Source organism: Ochotona princeps, chromosome 7 (assembly GCF_030435755.1).
Source record: "Ochotona princeps isolate mOchPri1 chromosome 7, mOchPri1.hap1, whole genome shotgun sequence".
In the NCBI taxonomy this organism is placed as follows: Eukaryota; Metazoa; Chordata; class Mammalia; order Lagomorpha; family Ochotonidae; genus Ochotona; species Ochotona princeps.
The window spans coordinates 20961090-20983673 of record NC_080838.1 but is presented as its reverse complement, the minus strand read 5'-3'; positions in this window follow the sequence as shown (position 1 = coordinate 20983673).

The window sequence follows — 22584 nt, the reverse complement described above, 5'->3', positions numbered from 1 at the left end:
TATTTATTGAATAATTATTGTAAATAATATCTATTTTAAATATTCTATATTAGATTACTTTGGATATTTAATCACAATCCTTGAACATTACTATGATATAACAAATGATTTTCTTTCAGCAAAATCATCCTTTGGATGTTGCTTTTCTTTGTATTAGAAACATGAGGGAGCCTTGCCCCATGCCTGGATAGCTAAATCCTCACCTTGGTCTGATTCCATTTGGGTCCTGGTTTGTGTCGCTGCTGCTCCACTTCCCATCCAGCTTGCTGCTTACATTGTAGGAAAGGAGTAGAAGATGTTTCAAAGCCTTGGGCTCCTGCACCCACATGGGAAACCCTGAAGAAAGTCTCAGCTCCCAGTTAATGCCTTTGGCTCAATTCTGGTTGTCGTGGCCGTTTTAACAGTGAACCAGGGGATGGAAGATCTTTCTGTGTTTCCTCTCTGTAAATCTGATCTGCCTTTTCAATATAAAGTAGTATATTTTAAAATAAATAGAGGAATAAGGGAGGAAGGAAGGAAGGAAAGAAAGAAAGAAAGAAAGAAAGAAAGAAAGAAAGAAAGAAAGAAAGAAAGAAAGAAAGAAAGAAAGAAAGAAAGAAAGAAAGAAAGAAAGAAAGGAGGAAGAGAGAGAGAGGGAGGGAGGGTGGAAGGAAGGAAGGAAGAAGATAAATAGGTGAGGCCTCACACATGGGTGCAGTTAGCCCTAGAACTTGGCCCAAGGTATGCTGCTTTCCCCAGGCAATAAGCAGAGATCTGGATCAGAAATGCAGTGGTCAGGTCACGAACTCCTGCCAAATTGCATGTTGGTGCTGTGTATTGAGGATTAGTCCACTTTGTCATGGCTCTGCCCCTGTTGATCATTTTTAATGTACATAAGGCTAAAACCAATGATGTTTAATAAATCAGATAGTATCTGTTATATTTTCAAATATATATATTTAAAATATAATCAATTCAAATATATATATATTCGATTCACATTGTGTTTATTGGAATATAGCACCATTATAAGTTTAGCAATGTCTGCATTCATGTTTTGTCAGTTGTAATATGCTTCAAATATTATTTTTATCCATGTAAGGGATAACAGCTAACCTTATATTCATATTCTCTACCACACTGAAATATGTATAGCTATACAAAAAAAATAAAAGCACTTTTAGTTGCACATCCAATTTCCTTGTAAAATATCAGATATCAATATCAGAAAATTTATAAATCTGTTAAATACTTTAAGTCATTTCTGAATTCATGTGTTTTGCTTACAATGATAAACGTTTTTGATGTTTGTGTGGATGACAAAAATACCAAAAGAATGTTTTTTGATAAATACATCAAACCACAGAAAGCCTGGTACCAACTCTTGAAAATATCCAATGTATTCCAAGAAAAGTGACATAAATTTTGGGATATTACATGACAATATTCGGTCTTTTTTTTTTTTAATTTACAAGATTAAAACATGATGTCTTGAGCTTTCCATAAAAAATTCTCTCATGGTGCCAAAAAAATTACCAGAATGGAATGGATATTGTTAAAGGTTAATGTTTGCATGCCACCCAGGTCACAAATAAATGTTTTATTTCTTTTCGAATCCCAGCTTTCAACACTATAAATAATTTATTAATGGGAATAGTTGTTACTTGCTAAAGGTCACAATGGAAATGAAATTTTAAGCATTTTCTGTTAGCAAAAATTGTGCAAATGACTTGGAAATAGAGAAATTACCCAAACACTTATTCTCTTCTTATGATTAAAGTGCAAAGTGGGAAAGAGTGTTCTTTTTCCTCATTGACGTAAGAAAGTGCAGAAAACACTTCATAATGAATGTGGTTATTTACATATTTATTCACTTCGTTTTATTTTTCAAGGCCATGAAATTTTTTATATAAAATGTTTCAAAACATAGTTTTATTACAGCATTACATGTGCTTTAGTTTGTTCAGCCTACATCTCTTAAACACCATTTGACACCCATGAATTTCCTTCTCCATTTTTAACTCAAACTCCACCCCTCTTTTAGAAGAAAAAAAAAAAGTTAACTTTAAAATACATACGGTATGTACAGACTCAAGGGAAAACATACTTTGCCTCCTTGTTCTTTGTCCCTCGGAAGTGGATAATATTTAAATTGTAATTACTTGCTGAAATAACATGTTTTCCTTTATTCTTCAAATTCAGAGATAGATGATAAAAGTTTTTAATTTTATGCAAACTATTAAGAAGTTCAGTTATGACAAGTATAAATGTTTGGTTAGGAAATTGTCTCAGGAAAAAGAAGTTAGTATGGTTAAGATATTTCACAAACATGTAGCTATGATTAACAAGTATTTCCAAGGTGTGGAAGGGAAAATAATGTCCCATTTACCACTTTGGTATCACATCATTTTATGCCAGCTCTAAGGATATGCAAGCAACATACTGTCTAGGAAGTATTCAAATCTATTTAGACATGTGAATGTTCTTAGAAATCTATGAATTGAAAAAAAAGCTATGAATTCATAACTTACTACACAATCAAAATCATATTTAGGGAAAACTTGATGGTCCTCCATTTTAAAATTCAATCTACAAAATTTCCTGTTGTCTCAAACTAATAACATACTTGTGAATTTTGCATTTGTTTTAAAATTGTTGCACTCCGGAGATATATTTGAACTAAGGATGCAAATTCATTTGTAAGAAAACTCTTCCAACTTGTGAGCTAGTACATTTTTTTTGTGTGTGAACTTTCAGAAGGACAATTTTTTTTTCTGTATAGCAGCATGGAATAAATGTGTATGTTAAACAAATAGATTTCATCTTTTAGGTAATATATTTCACATGCCTGTTCATTCTACATACACAGACTGACTTATCACTGAGTAAACTGTACAACTGAAAATTGTAGAAATCAGTGCTGGCTTAAACAAATGGCTGATTTGCCTCACCCAATGTAAACTCAAGAGAGACATTTTAGGGATGCTGTGATGGCTGCCTAACATGTTAATGTCTTAACTCATTCACTGGGAAGATTGTTCTGAAATAGTCATTGCATTTTGGGGATTGAGGCAGAACAAAATAATTGTACCCCCAAGATGCCAACAACCTGTCTTATGTTTCTACTTACATAGCTACTGGCTGATCTTAGATTTATTTCATAGAGTTCCTAAACTTCAACATTTGCATAACTGGATACCTATATTTACTTTACCAAAGTTTTACATTTTTACAATTACTAATATACAGTTTTATCTCCTATCGGATTTTGTTCCTAATATTTTTGTCTATTTCTCATGAAGAAACCACAGTTTTAATGTTTAAATGACATACTATTTCAATTTCCTATTAGAATCCTCCTGCTAACTTCCCTTTTGAAATGAGTTAAATTTATACATTAATTTAAAAATGGATAATGCATGAAGATATTCAACAAAGTCCTACATCGTGTGGTGGAAATTTGGTGACTATAACCTGTTTTCTACCCTGCTGTTGATACTCTGCTCATCTCTATCTGCCTTGACTATTTTATTGATATCACAGGTACCTGCTTTCTTCCCTTTTCTGTGTCACTGAAATGTGTCAACCTCAGATGGGATTTTTTTGAACATTTCTTTATTTCATTTTATTTTTACTTTGATGATTTTTACACAGTTGATTAGGGTGATAAGGGTCAAGGGCTACAGGAAGGTGAGTGAGATTACCATTTCCACATTCTCTTCTTTTCTCTATCTGGGGGAAAGGGCAGGATAAGGGCAGAAGCCACATCCAGCCTCCCAACTACCCCAGCACCCAGGGATACAGAATGACCACCTAATAACTCAGGATCCCCATGTGGGGCATGCCCTGAGGGTCCTGCTCAAGAGGTTTCGATAGTTCAACAGTTCTAAATTACTGCTGCTCTCACCACTCCAAGCACCATTTTCTTGTCCCTGTCTTTCCTGAATCATTTTCTACACCTCATATCACCTATTTCTGCTAAACATAATATTCTCTCTAGTTTCGTCTCTGTGGTTCAATTTCAGGCCAGGATTTTTATTTTTGTAGCTACTTAACCTGTGTGATGTCTGAAATTATAGATGGCATTTGTTAATCATGCAACAGTACAGTGTTGAATAGAGGAATCATGTGTTGAAAATGTTCCTAATAACTTATCATAACATTAGTGTTCCAGTTATCCATTGGTATAATAAAATTGATATAGTGTTGGTATAAATTTGTTATAATAAAATATTGTAAAATTTACTATCTCAAAGACTATAGATCCAGAGTTTGGGCAGGACTCATCAATGCTTATTTCTCTTCATTTAACATGAGCTAGAGTCGTTTGGAGTTAGTGGGATGAAATAATCTGCACACTCATTGATATCTCTGACTATCACTATAGGCTGCTAACTTGAATAGCATCTGGTTTAGGTGAAAAGCATGCAAATATTGACATTCTACAGGGCAGTTTGCTTCTACATGATATAATGCAGGGCTTTTCGTCAGATAATCAGAACTGACAAGATAGACATGCCAAAAGGTATCTTTAACACATTGTCTGGGACAGTCACATATTCCCATTTTTATTCGGTTGCATTCAGCAAAACATATTACTGTTAGATTTGGAGGTGCTGAGAATAGCCTGAGAGAGAGAGAGAGAGAGAGAGAGATGGGGAGGGGAGCGTCAGTACAGGCAATGGGTTTTATTACACAGTCTCATGACATAGTCTCATGACAAGAGGCAGCTTAATACCACTTCTACATGGCAGAGTGATCCAGTGAAATGGCCACCTATCGTATGCCACACTGCAGTTTTATACCTCTTAAGAGTAGGATCTAGGAAAAGATTCTGCATGGCCTGACTTGAAGCCAGGGTACTTGTCACACGGAGCTGAAAGTGTTCACATAGTTCCTGTAGGGCATTCCAGACATTCCTGAGGAGTTAAGGTAGAGCAGCTCCATCATAGATTCACTCCTATCCTGAATCAGGACATTATCCTACTTCTTCCAGCCTAAGGGTTACTGTCTGGCCAAAGATTTTTAGTGGAAAGTGTGCAAAGTAATTTACTGACACATTTAAAAACAAAGAGAAGGAACCATGAAGGCTGAGTAGAGCTCCCTTGCATGAAGAACCAGTATTTTAAAGGAAAGTCCAGATTTAGAAGATATTAAGGGAAAACTTCAGCAAAGAGGTCACAGAAACCAAAACTTACATGGCGATCCAAAGCAGTCAACAAAGGAGGATAACAAAGCACCAGGCAACCCCTATTCCAGGTCCCAAGTCAAGGGGGAAGCCAGAAATCACAATGGTGCCCACCATTGCTACATATTGGCAGTCATAACTACAGAAGATTTCCGTGATTCTTACAGGATTTCAATTTGGTATTGAAAGCTGGTTATGGTCGAAACAGCTGCTTTATTACATAATAATGATGATGATAATTTCCATCAACTTTGCTCCCTGAACTTAAAATTCAACTGTCACAGCAAAGACACTGCTAGAATCCATTCCGTCTGAGGGGCCAGTAGTTAGACTACCATGAGTAGTCCTCAGACCCGGTTGTGTCTCACAAGACAGAGGACATTCATTCTTGTCTCTGTATTCTGAGCTAAACATTAATCTGCACTGTAGGAGAATAATTGATTGGATTTTTATAAGAAGATGATCGTTTGCAACTGTAGGACTAAACAAAGAGAGATAACTTCCAGGCCAGAGTGTGGACACAAATTGATGGTATCTATAGAAAGGCTTATGGGAATTCCCATAATCTCAAGTCAGCTCCTTGTTGTTGGTATGTAAATTGCCCAAACCCTCCTCTCATATTTTATGTAACCCTCATTCTATAAAAGCCTAATGCTGCAGCTGTTGACCATCAGTTGGTAGTCCACATGTATGATTATTGGCTCCATGCACTAAGTCCATCACTGCCGGAAAGCAAACACTTCACAAACCCTAGAGTCATGCTTACTCTCTCAAATTGATCTTAGGAAGATACCTCTGCACTTTTATCTCAGGGCTCAGTGCCAGTAACAGTCAATTCAAAGGCCCTGAAATGCATGGAGAACTCTCCCATTGTGTATTATGGATCAAAGCTTTTGATAGCCAATGGGTAAGATCTATGACTATCCTTGTTAGTTTTTACCCACAACAAGTCCTTACACACAGCTAATTCCCACAGACAAGTACTCTTTTCACTGTTAGTTTGCTGCAATCTGAAACACCAGATGCAATGAGATACATAGTAGGCTCTTTATTCCAACTAAGTAGGAACCAGAAAGGGGTACAGGGTGAGATAGCAAAGAAAAAAAAAAAAAAAAAAAGGAAAGCAGACACATGAAGAACTGATTTTGTACAACTCAGGTGAGCCTGAAAGGTGTAAGGGGTGTGGGGAATTGGCTGGGAGGGGCTGTAGGCTGGCCTGAGAGATTGATAACTTGGATTGTCAGAGCCACAGGTGATTAGCAAGTGGGTGGGTTCTTAGGTAGGATGGCATGAGGTTACATCTCATTGGCAGACAACCGGAACGGTATGAGTTTCTCAAGCTGTGAGAAGGAAGTGGTGCCATGTCCAAGATGACAGGGTCTCACCAGTCTCCAGAACAACATTCAAGCCACTCCTCACAAGCCGTGTTGCATAGTAGGATAAGTGGATGGAACATTTTGTATCCCACAGCTCTGTAATCACAGCTATTGTTATGAAAAGTGTCAGTATTGGGCCTGGCACAATACCATAGTGGTTAAAGTACTAACATTGAACGCGACCGGGATCCCATATGGACTCCAGTTATAATCCTGGAAGCCCTGCTTCCCATCCAGTTCTCTGCTCGTGGCCTGGGAAAACAGTCAAGGGTGGCCCAAAGCCTTGGGACCCTGCACTCACATGGGAGACCCGGAAGAAGCTCCTGGCTCCTGGCTTCGGATTGGCTCAGCTCCAGCCATTGTGGCCACTTGGGATTGACTCATTGGACAGAAGATTTTTCTCTCTGTCTCTCCTCCTCTCTGTATATCTGCCTTTCCAATAAAAAAAAAAATCTTTTAAAAAATAAATTAAGTATAAAATGTCAGTATTACCACAGGTACCCTGTGGGATGTAGGGCATTCAACACCTGTATTACAAAGCTTCAGTTCTACAGCTGCCAATTCCTGGAATGATGACTACTTATTCAGTAAACCCTTGGGGTCCACATGCTTACCCTGTAAGCATGCTATACCTCCACTCTGCTTCTTCAGGACCATCGCTTCCATGCACAATACCCAAAAGACCCTGTTTTATTTTGCAAGACCTAGATAATTTCCAGTTCATATTCTCTCAAGCTGGACCAGCAAGAGTTGATGTCCTCTATGCCTACTCAATAGGACCTACAGATATCTACACTGTATTGTAAAGCACCAGGAATGTTGTTAGTGTCATTAAAAACCAATGTCTTCAGCACTTGACTATGGAGATAGATGCCACACACTTAGGAGCAGCAGTCACTACAATGTTTTCCTCTGATGGACTTCTTCAGTCTATAGGATTGTGGATCTCATAGACATTAACAATGTTTCAAGTAAAAGAACACACACACACACACACACACACACAACACAGAAAAATTATTTTTCTGAGTAACCCAGAATCAAGACCAAAACAGCTACTCAGTTGACATGCTTCGTCCAACTGAAAGAAAAATACATTTTCCATTAAAAGGTGTTTCACAATGAAAAAGAATAGAATACTAAATGTCTTTGCATTAGCGTAATGACACAAATAGTATGAATATACAAGGATCATGAAATACTTAAAAAAGAATACACAATAATGATTATTAAAAATTCAATGACATGCAAGAGAATACACATAAAAATTCAAATAAACAAGGAAATGTATGACAACTAAAAAATTCACCAAAGTGACAGAAACTATGGAGTGAATCAATCATGTATCTTGGAGCTGAAAACATTAACCAATTAAAACTAAAAATTAGATCCTCAATAACAGAATACACAAAGCAGAAGAAATTGTGATGTTTTTAAAAAAGACTAACCCATGGTCCTGACATGACAACGTCGTGGCTAAATGCTCACCTTGCATGTTCCAGGATCCCATACGGATGCTGGATTGTATCCCGACTGCTCCACTTCCCATTCAGCTAACTTCTTGTGGCCTGGAAAAGCACTAGAGAATGGGTCATGGCCTTGGGACTCTGGACACATGTAGAAGACCTGAAAGAAGCTGCAGCTCCTGGCTTCAGCTTGGTTCAGTTGCAACCATTGTGGCCATATGGGGAGTGAACCAGCAGATGGAAGATCCTTCTCTCTATCTCTCGTTCTCTCTGTAAAATCTAAGTTTCCAAATAAAAATTTAAAAAAGACTAAGCCACAGAATAGATTAAAAAAAAAGAAAGACATTTAAAACAATGATAAAAACATATAAGACAAATCTGTCATGGTTAGGCAAATATTCACATTATGAGAATTTTGATGAAGACAAAGCAAAAAGAATTGTAAACCTGTGTAATGAAATATTAGCAGAAAACCTGACAAGGCTTGACAGAGATACAGACAGATAAAGAAGCACAAGATACCCAAACTAGAGTAAATCAGAATGGAGATTTTTTCAAAGCATATTGTAGTCAAATTTTCAAAAGTGAAAGACTAATAGATAATCCTAAATACAATGAAAGGAAAGTGTCAAGATATACTTAGAAAGCAAAATTTATGTGTCTAACAATAAAGTTCTGAAAAGACATCTTACAAGCAAAAGTTGAATGTGAGTACATTTAATATATATAAAATTGTGTCTATTTACTTATTGTTAAATCAGTTTTGATAAAATACATTTGTTAAATTAAGAAAGAATAGAGGGCTTGGCAGCGTGGCCTAGTGGCTAAGGTCCTCGCCTTGATCCCATATGGCCGCTGGTTCTAATCCCGGCAGCTCCACTTCCTCTCTATCTCTCCTCCTCTCAGTATATCTGACTTTGTAATAAAAATAAAATAAATCTTTAAAAAAAAAAAAAAGAAAGAAAGAAAGAATAGAGAACTCAGATCCACTGCTCTACTGCTTCAGCGGCCTGTGTTGACTAATAGCTAAGGGCAGAATCAGTCATGACATCAATCAAGACAAGAAAGTAAAACAACAAATCGCCAGAATAATAATACTGACCTTAAGGCATACTATGAAGCTAGTGTAACTTAAACCCACAGCATGTAATAGAGAACCCATAAATTTATCCTCTTCATATTTTTCAGTTTATTTGACAAAGGTGACAAGAGCATATGTTGGAAAAAGAAAAAAATCCCCCATAAATTATGTCAGCAAAAATGGTTATAAACACTTGAATTACAAGAGATCCCTAGGGTTGGGACTGATGGCTCAGAGGCTGTCTTCACTTTGCAAGTACTAGGATCCCATGTATGTGCCGGTTCATGTCCACGCTGCTCCAATTCTCATCCAGCTCCCTGCTTGGGTTCTAGGAAAGCACTAGAGAATGGCCTTGGGACCCTGTACCCATAGAGGATACCCAGAAGGAGCTCCTGGCTCTTGAAAAAGAAGATCAAAACAGGGATTTGCATTGGGACATAGTCGTTAAATCACCATTAGTACTTCCAATATCCCACAAGGGTGTCAACTCGTGTTCCGGCTATTCCACATCTGATCCAATGCCTGGGTAAGGTGCCTGGAAAAAACAATGGACCACTGTATCCATATGAGAGACCTGAAAGAAATTCCTGGATCCTGGTTATGCCCTGCCAGCCCCAGCCATTATGGCAATTTGGGGAATGAACTAGCACATGACTCCCTCTGTCTTTCCATTTATCTCCTTGTCACTGTGTATTTCAACTAAATAAATAAATCTTAAAAAAAAAACCTGATATTTTGGTTACAAAAATGAACATAGCTAACAATTATACAAAGTACCAGCAGTTTAACACAAATGAAATTAACATTTCAAATTATACAGAAAGCAGTAATGAGAAAAAATAAAATTTTTATTTTCTTTAAATATGCATAAATAGCTTAAAATTATTGCAATTATTTTCATGATACTTTATTATATTTACAAAAAGCAAAATATTTAAGATATTGAAAAATAGATTTGAATCTAGTGACTGAATAACACCTGTCTTTTTGTACAGTTGTAAGTAAATTTCTAATGTAAAAGAGATTTTTTTGTCATTAAACTTTTAACAAGCAAAGTATGTGTACAGCTTCAAAAAGCTGACATGATTTTCCCTGCAAAATTTTTCCTTCTCAAATATTAAAGGCATTTGCAAATCCTTAGGCCTGTTTGTCTATTTAGCCGAGTTAAATTAAAATGAAAGATGATAATCTATTGTTAGATTATTTTTCCAATATTGACAATCAGTTCCCTTCCTTAATGAACTTTTCCCCATGTGAGCTACTTCAAATCTTTTTATCCTCTGCCCATAGGATTGAACATGATTATGAAAGATAAACCTAGTAATAAAAGATGAAAAGAGGTTATGACATTCTTATTAAACAGAAAAGGCAACTTCTTTTGATTCTAATCTTATAGTTGCTAGCATTATTAGAACAATATTAGAAGTACAGGAAATAGGTATATTTATTCATAAGCTCCACTCTCATAAATTAGATTTTCTGCAGAGTGGAACTTTTCCAAACTATTACTCCATATCTCTTGCTTTTGTTTCATCGAATGCATAATGAAAATTCTACTTTTTGCATAAAGAAAATGTTGAGATTTGATATGATTGGGAACAAACAAATACTATCTGAAATCACTAACATCAAGTATGTATACTAATGAAGAAAAAAAACATACTTTTTAAGATTGTGTATGTAGGAAATTTAACTGGATTTTATTTTACTCTACATTCCTGACAACTCAAAGAGCAGATCAGAATGATTAATTGTATGCAGCAGAATCCAAACCAGATAGTTTAAATAGAAGGGTATTCGTTAAGTAATCTACAAAGCTCACTGGGAGTAGTGCAGAGAGTCTAGGCTCGTTTTCCAGAGGTGCAGAAATGAGTCTCCATAGAGAGATGGTTTGAAAGTTGCAAAATCAGAAAGCTGCTAATTAAGTTCCTTTCTCCAGAATGACTCTCCCTCCTGTGACAAACCAAAGCATTCTGAGGTTACACTTGTTACTCAGTCCAGAAAAAGGCTAGTCCCCTACCACACAGTTATGAGCAACTCAAAATGCTGGAGGGAAAAGCTGTCTGTGATGACCTAGCTGTATGGTAATATGGAAACTTAAGCCAGATTCCAAAGCTCATATGATTAAAGGAGTTGGACTGAATGTTGGGAAATATTGCAAATGTATCCACCAAGTGCCACCTGACCTTGTTCATGCCAGTAAACAAATAACATGTCCTATTACTATTGTAGAAAAGAAAACGATCATCAGGTTCTTAAAGTTTACAAAACATTTAAATTATTCTCATAATTCTCTCTTGGTTCTTTGTACAGTTATGGTTATACATTGGCTAGGATTTTGGTCAACTGAATATTCAACTGGCAAGTGTATCTATGATGGTTCATTTCAGTTCCTGGCATTTGGTACCTCTATTGGAGATTAACTCCCACAAAGGAACCTCCAAAAGGGCCCTGACCACCTCACATTGTGTGTCTCTCCTAACTTACAAAAAAGAGGCTGTATCACTTTGTATGACAGTCTCAGAAATCATGTATCATCACTTTAAATGTATTCTGTTAATTGCCATGATACCCAAACCTAGTTTCAAGGATGTGCGCTTCTCACATTTAAATGAGGTACCTTTCTAAAATTTCAAAAATAGAACAAAATGTTTCCACTTTTAATCTACTGAACAAATAATGAACAATAATAACATTTTCTTGCTTGAATAATGCTGATATCTTTGAAGAAAAATGCATCCATCTCCTTCCCAACAAGAAATGCCCAGTATTTCTTCGGTCTTGGTATTTGTCTTTGAGAAATGAAAGGGAGACAACAAAAATGTATTCTTGAACTGCTTTTGGTGTCTACCTCATATCTGGATATGTTGTAAATGAGAAATTTACAGATATCCCAATTCTCTTGTGAGTTATTAAAATGATTTGTTATTGAAAATATTCATTTTCCATTGCCTGCCACATGTTTTCATTTTTTGCACCATATAACCACTCTTCATTTTCCTTCTGTTACCTACGAGGAGATGGATGGATAGTTACCACAATGATTACTGTAATAATCCAGGGCTCAGTTCTTCAAGTTCAGATGCTTCTAGTGTGTCAGTATAGATGTCAGGAGTGATATGTTCAAGATGACCCACAAAGTTAGGCAGATTCTCTTCTCGCTTGTTAAGCCTATTAAAATTGTATTTAAAGGCTCAAACACCAAAGCAGCTAGGTGAATGGGTACCACAGAGCTCTCAGCTACTGGTTGATTTAGTTGTACCTGAAGCATACCAATTTAATTCCCTGAGGGAGCACAACATGTACAAAATGCAATATTAAAGACGAAAAGATACGAGGTACAAGTCTGTGTTTTATTTTTATTATTACATACAATGTTGATTTTTTTATAATTCAAAAGAAAATTTGATTCAACCATAAACATTTTCACAACTAGCTCCATTTAGTGAGGACATACAATTCTACATTGAATAAAATCACCTTATGATCAATGCTCTAGTCTTAATTTCTGATTTTTTATTCTTGGAGATACTATTACCTATTAGCAATAAGTTACTAAGAATCTAACTCACACTATTCTTTAACTAAGGCAGACTGGTAGTACACATGTCTCTCTTGAGGTCTTGCTTATTGAAAAAAATCGTCTTCTCTGGGTTTTTTCCAGTTTCAACAGCATTATTCTAAGTCTGGGTCAAAATCATTCTTCTTAGAATATATGTTTTAAAGGATTTATTTTATTTTTATTGGAATGTCAGATATACAGAGAAGAGGAAAGATGGCCAGAGCTGAGCTGATCTGAAGCCATGGGCCTGGAGCCTCTTCGAGGCTTCCCACACAAGTGCAGGGTGCCAAGGCCCTGCGCCATCCTTGACTGCTTTTGCAGCCCACATGCAGGGAACTGGATGGGAAGCCGGGCCATCTGGGATTAGAACCGGTGCCCATACGCAATCCTGGCATGTTCAAGGCAAGGACTTCAGCCACTAGGCTACCACGCAGGGCTCTAGAACATTTTTATGAAATTGTAAATGTAGGTACACACTAAAGTGAAAAGAATGATCACAAAAGGAAATTAAAATTTTTCTCAGAATAAGTTTGAAATGCACCAAGAATGGTTGCCCTTGGGTCTAATAACAAGTTCGTGAATCATCTTCTTTCATTGCCATAACTACCACAGCACAGTTGCAAACTAAAAATGGTTTCTGGTCACTTGAAACAAAGCTTCATGTTTCTACTAAATCTGAACAGACACTTATCTGATGTGCCTACTAAGTCACCACTCAGCTTTATGAATCATCCTGATCACACAGGCATTTGCAGTACCTTCATATTCAGAGGCATGTAAACAACAGGAGGAACGAATCCTTCAGTAATTTCAGTGTGAACCAGCTGCAAAACTTTTTTTTTCCACTTCTAATCCAACTGAAAAATGACAAACTAGTAAGTCATTAAACGTGTCAGAACAATATAAGATAATGTGGTATCTCATTGCTCCAGGACCTAAAGAACAAACTAACCAATATCCCTCTTTCTTGATAACAAAGGAAATAAATTGCCACGGCTTTTGCTTTTTATTTTTTATTTTTTTTTAAGATTTTATTATTATTGGAAAGCCGGATATACAGAGAGGAAGAGAGACAGAGAGGAAGATCTTCCATCCGATGATTCACTCCCCAAGTGAGCCACAACGGGCCGGTGCGCGCCGATCCGATGCCGATCCGATGCCGATGTCACAATATTTTCATTAGCCTCTTCATTTTTTTTAAATCTGCAGGTTAGGGGGGAAAATCACCTCTTTTTCTGATGTTGATTGATCACACATTTTTTTCCTTTTGCTTTCTGAGTCTTTCCTGAAGTTTTCAAATTTGTTACAGTTCTCAAATAGCAAATCACCTTTTAACACCCACTGGGCTATACTGTATTTCTCTACCACTTGTATATGCTGTTATTCTTGAGTTGAAATGGTTAACATTTTCTAATTTTTTTTTGTCAAAAGTACTTAGTTGTTAATTGTTTATTGTCTTTTCTACCACGATCAATTTAAGAAAACTTTATTCCATTAGTTTTCACTTAGACAAAAGTTTCACATCCTTGTGAAATCATTACCTCACACACTGTTAAAGTCATGTTTTAATTACCATTTGGTTCAAGATGTTTTCAGATTTCCATTATATATTATTGAAATAATATTAATATCATGCTTAATTTTCAAATATTTTAGGAGTTTCACTTATTTTTGTTATTGAATTTTAATTTATTTCTTTGGTCCAAGAACATACTCTGACTTATGGATTTCAATGGACACAATTTCCCTTACCTTGATAAGATAAAAAAAAGCTGCAAAATGTGCTCTTAAAGACATATTTTCTTTATTTTTATGAAATAAAACCTCACAATGCGAACAACAGAACAAGTTGTATTTCATACATGCATTAAAATTGCACTATTAGTCAAGGGACCAGTAGCCAAGTCCTAATAAAGCAACTAGGTGCACAGAAAGTACATTGAAGAGCTCCAAGTCTGTATAATTGCTGCTTCAGAGGGATGACTCTGAGGGTGTCGCTCCTGGTAGTACCAGCCTCCATTGGACTTATCTCTGCTTGCTTTGTGTCTAGCCCTGAGGGTAATTTCAACAAGGTCCACAAACTATCTGCCGTTATTTCCAATCTTTGTTCTTCATCTTTTTTTTTTAATTCCATATTCAGGGCAGAATTCCCACAGCCTGAATTAATGAAGAGAATTAAGATTAGTGGCTGGAGAGACAACATTTATTGCCAATCTTAGCTAACTCATTGGTAGACAAATTAGATTGAAAATCCCTGTCAATCAATGGGCTTTTTAAAAAGAAAATTGGAACACAGAAAGGCATGAGTACGTAAAGCCACTATGTTTTCTTGCCCTTAAACTCCGTCCCAGTGGAGGCTGTGCTTAGATCCTCATACTCTGTAGTGGATATAGCTAGCAAGATATGCAATCAAATGACCTGGATTTGAGGCTTGGTGGCTGCTGACATTCATTGATCCTTCACTTCATTTTTATTGTCAAATGCATATATATTTATTTGAAATACAGATTCACCAAGACAGCAATAAAGGGAGAGAATTTTCGCATACGAATTCATTTTCCAAATGGCCACAGCAACAGCTAGGGCTAGACTAGCATGAAACCAGCCTCTTTGAGAAAGAGCATTTTAATTATACACAAAATGCAATTTCAGACACATTATTCAAATGTCTTTATACACTATGTGACCATGTAAGCCATTGTTTTGTTGGGACATTTTTGAAGTGAAAAGGAGCTATACAATTATTTGTTCATTTTTGACTTTTCTATTTACTTGAAAAGAAGAGACTGAGAGCCTTCTGACCCTCTGACTTAATTTCCAAATAGTGGCCAAGATTGATCTACGACCACAGATGAGAAAAAGGAGCTTAGTCCAGTCTTACACACAACAGGGACCCGATAATTTGAGCCATCCCCGCTTCCTCCAAATGCTCAGAGCAAGAGGAAGCTGAAACCAAGAGGTATGTCTGCCTGTTGATCCACGTACTCTAAAGTAGGATGTGAGTATGCTGACAGCGTAGCTCACAGGCAAAATAGGTGATTCTAAAATAATTGCAATTAATACACTAATTGAAATATTTTTGTAAGATTTTAATTTTTATTTTTATTGCAAAGTCAGATATATAGAGAGAAGACACAGAGAGAAGTATCTTTCATCCGATGATTCACTCCCCAAGTGAACGCAAAGGCTGGTGATGAACCAATCCGAAGCTAGGAAACAGGAGCTCTTCCTGGTCTCCCATGCAGGTGCAGGGACCCAAGGCTTTGGGTCGTCCTCGACTGCTTTCCCAGGCCACAAGCAGGGAGCTGGATGGGAAGTGGTGCTGCTGGGATTAGAACCAGTGCCTATAAGGGATCCCGGCACATTTAAGGAGAGAATTTTAGCTGCCAGGCCACTGTGCCGGGCCCAATAATTGAAATATTTTTGATGGATCTATAAATTTGCTAAAATATATAAGCCAAAAACTTACATTAAATTTAATTTGATGCTATGATGTACAAAGATACTTTCAAAATTTGAATGGTGTCACATGCATTATGTAATACAGATACACACAAACACACCAGGTTACACTGTCTGTTGAAATCCAATTAAAATCTGTTTTGTAGCAATATTTCAAATATTAAAACATAAAAAGTAGGATGCCTATTTACTTATAAAGTCTTATGTTTTGTTTTAGTTACTTATCTGCTTTTGTCTATAATATACTGTCACTGTTAATATTCCTGAGATCCATATTTTTGTATCTTGTCATTTAGGTTTTTTATTTTCTGCTTGAAATATGCTTCAGGGTTGCATTTTATAGCTAATTTGATTTATTTATCTTTTTATTTGAAAGGAAAACTGACAAAGGTGTGTGTGTGTGTGTGTGTGTGTGTGTGTTTGTGTGTGTGTGTGTTTACATAGAGAGAGAAGTAGGGAGAGATCTTACCACAACCTAGACACATCCCACATGGGAATTTGGGGATAAGAACGCCAGAAGCTGGGTCTTGATTAGTTCTAGTCCCAGCTGCAAAGGAGGATGTTGGATTGGAAGCTGAGAACTGGAACTCAAGTCAGCACTCTGGTGTGAGCTGCTGACATTATGCTGGCAGTGTCTTCACTTACTTGGCCATGATGCCAGCAACCGGAATTCTTGTTCAGTATGTTCTTACTTTTATTCAAATAAATGGTAATGTCCTCTTCTTTGCAAGGTTTTGAAATATGCTGAAACTTAAAAGGTAGATTTTTTTTGCAGTATGTTCTCATCGCTATTTTGGTTGAAACATTCCAGCTCATTTTTATTTAAAAGTTCAAATTTAGAGTTTTAACCAAAAAAGCCAGTATCACAGTATGCATGCAAGTATGTTGAACAAATAGTTATTCAAACACTAAATATCTCTAAATTCTGAAGGAAAATTGCGAAAATAATGCTTTTTAGATGTTAGATTTTTTAAAAAATGTTATATGCCTTGTTAGAGTTATAGGCCTGTTTGGACTATCCTAAAATTTGCCAAGTTCAGTAAAAATCACGCTTTAATACTATAAGCTGCTAAACATAAAAACAAAAATAGACACGAGACAACTGAGTAGTACCCTATAACCATTTTAAGGTATGTAACAGCTGGTTGTGTATAAACTGTAAGTGAAATGTCAATGAAGTAGTCACAGGATGTGGTTAAAAACATGCATTTTCTAACATATTGGTCACTCAATGCCATGTCAATTAACTTCATGATGTTGTAAATTGTTGTTGATATTATGTTGTGGCTTTTCATTGGAGGGGATGATATTCTGCCAGCTCTACTTTCACACCAGGGATGGTCTCCCAAAGAAACTGTTGAATTTATCTGGACAATTAGATGCTGGACTCTATGCATGGCACATGCTTGCAATGAATGAAATATGACTGAATTTGAAATGTACTACTGCAACAATGTGGAGGAATTCAGTATGGGGAGATAATTTGGGGAGGGGTTGGGAGAATCCCAGAGCTTATAAAACTGTGTCATAAAATGAAATAAAAAGAAAAAAAAGTTAGATTTTATTTTTATCCCCAAACTGTACAGTTTTGCAAGTTTATCTCCACATGATATGCATAATGATCTATAGTAATATATAGGTATATAATTATCAAGTCTATGTATATCCTGATATGTGCATCTGTGTAGACATGATATATATTTTGACAGCTGAAACTTTTAGTTTGACTCTTGAAAGGTAATATTTTATTGGCATGCGTATCTTGAGTGTATGATCGCCAATTCTGAGAATATTCAATTTCCTATCTTGTTAATTTCACAGGAAGAAGGCTTTTTCTAGGATTTTCCTATGATGCTATGCTTCACTGTTTTTTTCTGTCTTCAAATACAAGTCATTTTGTCTCCTTCAGATGCGCCTTATGATAGAGCTTGCAATCATATTTGCAACACCAAGTGTTGCTTTCTTAAAGAGTGAATTTCTGGAAATATGTTTGATGATGTTTCTTTAATAATAGTATGCAGTCAGTGTTGAAATTAAGTTAACTTATCTTTTAATTTATAGCATCTGTTACTTGACATGCTGAAAAACTGGGTACAGTTATCTGGTCTACTAACGATACTAAGATGTTAATAGCTATTGTTTCACATTTGGCATATGCACAGGGAAAAGTGTATAAAAAAACAAAATTAATTGTGGCTGCCATGGAGATGTACTACTTTGATCTGCCTCAAGAAAGATCTTGTCTTTCCTCTGGGGGAGTATATCTGATGTCAGCTTCTAGCCGCGGTACATGTGGGATCTCTGAAACATTCAGCTGAGATTATTCTCTGAGATGCTCACAGCCAGTGACTGAGGTTGTTTTATCCAACGCAATTAGCCTAAAAAAACTTATATTTGCAAAGTTCCCTCAAATAGATCAAGTACCATACAGTTTCTGAACAATAGGATTAATAAAAGACCTTCTTTGGAAGGACAGCATTCTGCTACCACACAGGCAATGTTTCTGCAATGTTCAAATAAACCATTTGTCCTCAAGTGTTTAACTTCTGTTCTCATGCCCAATCCCAGCTGTGTACTAATGTGCATCCTGAGTGTCAACAGATCATGGTCCAAGTGCTTGATACCAGTAACCCAATTGCAAGACCTAGATTGAGTTTCTATATTCTGAGTTTGACTGGGGGAACATTTTAGGTTTCAAACGAGTGAATTAATGGATGAGATCTCTGCCTTGTCTCATTTTGCTTCTGTCTTTCTTTGTGTCTCCCTTCAATATAATCAAATATATAAGCTTCAAAATTCATTGGAGAAGTAGCAGTAAAAAATAAAAATTCAAATGAATTTGTACTTGAAAACTTGAGGACAAGCTTCAGGCTGGAGAGGAGACCAAGTCCAGAATCTACCTCTAACACCCTTCTTAGATCCCCAGGGTTTTGGCTGGTGGGACTTCCCTATTATTTCTATTATCTAGAAACATTTTTGCACATGAAAATCTATGCTGGAGTCATTCTGAAATTTTGTATATTCAGAAGCAGCTAGTTAAACCCATGTGAGCTGGAATTGTTTAATATTCTGCAACATAAATTTATCACTTTGCCCATCAGTGAAGTCACCAGCCTTTATTACACCCAGGAACAAGAGGGCAGAAGTGTCATGATCACATGGGTGTTAAATTACAAATGGAGATACAAATCCCCAGGTGGCTCAAAAAATTTTTAAGTAAGACTTATTCCTTTGTCAAACAGGCCTTTTATCCACTGTGGATCTTGGCTGGGAGTACTATTCTGCTTTTCACTTTCTGTTATAATCATGGTAAAGTAAATTTCTTCATATACAGTGTCCAACACTGCCACGTGAATGTATGTTTATTCACTCACGTAAAAAAATGTTTCTATAATGTGTGTTACCATACTTCTGCTTATAATTCTTACCTCTATATTTTGTGTGAGGAAAGAACCTGGACTGAAAAAAAAATACGTACATCGGCTCTGTAGAGATTCCATATCTGAATGAATGATTTCTTACAGGATGAAGAGACTGCCATTTGGCTGTTCTGTCTCATTTAGAAGAGTTGTGATTAAGCAAATAAGTAAAACAAAGTCTAATATTTCCAATTGACACAGTTTTTCTCCTACTAATCAGTTGGTTCTTAAGAATGTTTATCTGCCATAGAGGAAGAATTAGCCAGTTTATTCTTGATATCCTACAGAGTCTAGTCTTCTCAGGAATATTGTCAATTTCTCTTTAAGATTTCAATCAAAGAAAGTTTACATTATACCTAGCAATGTATGAAAAAAGCGTACGCTTATTGTTCACAATTTTATCTGTGGAAATATTTCCAAATATTGCTTGTGACCTTGCAATATCTTGAGCCTATTTTATAAATGATCACTTGCTTCCATCTTATTTACTGTTCAGTAATTTGAGTGACTCACATTTCTTTTTTGAGCGGTGCAATATTCACAGAATACCAATAAACTCCCACAGAATTTTTTCACACATGATTTTTCCACCTCTTTGGATATCATTTGCTCTGAATAGTAAACCTTACTAATAAATTATAGCTTCATTTCACAGAGTAGTAGCACAATTTTTAGTCCTATGTATTAAAATATAGCTAATTATTAATTAACAGGTCACTAATTCTCTTTCATTTAAATTACATTAGAAATTAATCTATGTTCGGGTTTTCTTCACATTTAATTTTGATAACTTAAAGAGCTTTGAGGGCAACCTGTGTATTTGTTTAACTATAAGCACATTCAGAACCTTCTTGGATCTCTTTGGCCTATATCTCCAGATTAACAAGTAGGAACAAATCAGGATCACAATGCTCACACCTATGTGATCTTTACTACATCATGGTAAGGGAGTTCACAGAGTAAAGGGTCATCACATTGTGTATAGATACAATGGGATGATAATTTTTAAGTGGCTGATAACAAATCATAATCACAAAAAAGGCACTACCGAAAACTATCGTTACCTTTTATAAGAAATCATTATTGCTAACTCAAAGGGCCACAAATGAATAGCCTTTTTAGCAGTCAAAAAACTTTCTTATCTATGTGGTTCTCTTAAGAACATCTAGAAGAAGAAGCATAAGAAAACAGCAGAAAAAAAGAGGAAATATAAAAGCACTACTCTATTTTAACTCATGACATCAGCCCCAGAACTCTTAACAAAATTAGGTATTAGTTTCTTAGGAAAACTGAAAAAAAAAAAAAAAAAACATGCAAAGAGCCAAAAACCTCATAAAGCTAATCTTGCTTTGCTGAAGTGTGGTCTCAACAATGAGAGGAACTATGCCAAGATTTGTCCAAATTAACAATCTCTACCCCCTTTTGATTGGTTTGTGAACAAATGATATGTCTAAAATAAAACCACACTAATAGCCAGCAAATTGATTTTAGTTCAAGGAACACAGATGGTGTTTATAATCTCATTTTACTATTGAATAGTATGACATTGGAAGAGAAAAGAATGTGTGAAAAAAGAATCACTATATAGGTGGATGGTGTTGAGGAGCTGAATTTGGTCTAGGAGATTTGCCAGGGATTGAACTTTTCTCCCATGGCTCAGGAAGAATGCAGCTGGTGCGGTTGGTGAGGTGATTAAAAACGCTTTCAGCTAAAATATGAAGAAAAGGGAGAAATATCAAACTTGAAGGTATTCCATTATTCAGAAACAAAACTGTAGACATATAAGATTTGCCCATTGAGTTGCCAAGTTCCTAAGAAAGACACAAAATCAGAATTACAAATTACATGTAAAAATTTTCAATTAAGACTACCTTGATTTTAATGGAAACTAATATTGTACAATTTCTACACAAACATTTGGAGAGAGCAAAAAAAAAACCAATATATTAACTGAATATACATGTTAAAACATATACCTATCTTTCCTGAAAGAGTCATTTTGCAATGTGTGCCATCTTAAAAGTAAGGTCTGTGTTAAGAAAATCATCATTTATTAAATTTTATTATCATGTTTCATAATCTTCATCTGGTTAATAAGCATTTAATGCATTTAATAATCTTGATCTGTTCTGTAATAAGTATTTATTCAGGATATATTAATTTTACTTCTGTTTTATCCTTTACATAAATATGGATGTATTCCTTATTGTATCAAACAAGATTTATATCGCCTATATCCAAGTTTTAGTGCCAATCTTATTGAAAGACCTTGAACAACTTTTAGAAATTCATGAAAATTAGCATTTTTTCTGTCTAAAGGGAATGTATATTCTGTTTCATTATTACTGTCCTGTGGATTATCTTGAATTAATTTATGTTATTAAGTATGTGGCAGGAACTGTACAGAGAAAGCCCATGCTCCCATGACATATCTGTTTTCCCATCCCCAGTCAGGCTCATCAAGATGTCTGGGAACTCTTTGTTCCCACTGTATCACTATAAATCAATGCACATATTAGATATATGCCATCCGAATCTAACTTTTCACTGTTATGGTCCAAACTCAAACAGTAGCTATTGAAAATTTACAATAACCTCCTTCTACTCCAAATTACATTCAGAAACTGCCAGGACTTCTCTTGGTGTCAGTTTTCTAGCTTTTGTTTTTCTTCATTTTGTCGATGGGTCCTTTTTAAAACTAAGTATGAATCCACATAGATTTTTTTTCTGTTGTTTGAAGATTTATTCATTTGAAAGGCAAATTTACAGAGAGAGAAGGAAAGACAGAGAGAGAGAGAGAGAGACAACCGCCGTCGTTCAGTTCATGCTCCAAGCAGCCACAGATGGACAGCGATGTGCTGATCCAAAGCTGGAGCTTCACACAAGGCTGCTTTGCGCCCACCAGGGCCGGAGAACATTTGACATCCTATGAAGCTTTTCTATGCATACCAGTAGGGGGCTGGATCGGAAGTGAAGCCTCCAGAACCCAAACCAAATCCTGTATGGGATGCCAGCTGCAGGCAGAAGCCTAACGCAATACAACCTGATACC